This window comes from Chinchilla lanigera, unplaced genomic scaffold, assembly GCF_000276665.1.
Source record: "Chinchilla lanigera isolate Chin_1 unplaced genomic scaffold, ChiLan1.0 scaffold00200, whole genome shotgun sequence".
NCBI lineage: Eukaryota > Metazoa > Chordata > Mammalia > Rodentia > Chinchillidae > Chinchilla > Chinchilla lanigera.
Genome location: NW_004955601.1, coordinates 9,560 through 10,317, shown reverse-complemented (window position 1 = coordinate 10,317; position 758 = coordinate 9,560).

Below are 758 nucleotides of genomic sequence, written 5' to 3'. Positions count from 1 at the left end.
AGAGAAGGAAGGTGATGCTGGGCTCTCTCTTCACCCCTCTCTTCTCCTCTCCTCCTGAGGACCTGGGCCTGTTAGTGTTGAAAGGAAGAGCAGAAGAAGGCCTCGTATCAAAGCCTCAAATGTTTGGAGATAGGAGAAGAAGTTGTCTTTTGGTTGTCGTTCCTATTTGTCCATCTGAAGCTAATGACACAGAAAGTCACAACATTTACGCACATGAAAGTAACATATATTCAAGTCAGACAGCTGATAAAAAAATAAAGATAAGAGGAAGAAAACAAAAATAAAGTTAAGATATCTAAGTCATGAAAGAAAGAGAACAGAAAAAAATGAAAGACGAATTCACAAAAAACAAACAAGACAAAATAAAGGAACACAAACCCCAACCAAACAGAGAAAAGAAAACCAATCAGACAAACACAGAAAAATGAAAGTAGTAAAATTCTTGCTGTCTACATTTCTGTGGTAGTGTCCAAGTGGGATCCCAAAAATGTGTACTCCAATGAAGTTTGCAGTGGGATTTGTGCTGTGTGTGTGGCTGATCTTGGCCTCTGGATGTAGGAGTTGGGACTGGTCTTCTGTTCCTGGAGCTCTTCTGAATCTCTTTAATTAAGAAATAACTGCAGCCAATTGAAGAACTTCATGAGCACCAAACCAGCATTGCAAAGAATACTAAAAGATATTCTGGACAGAGAAAGATCAGACCACAATTTCAAAAACAACAGGAGGAATGAAACGTCAAGAAGAGCAAACAGGTAAAC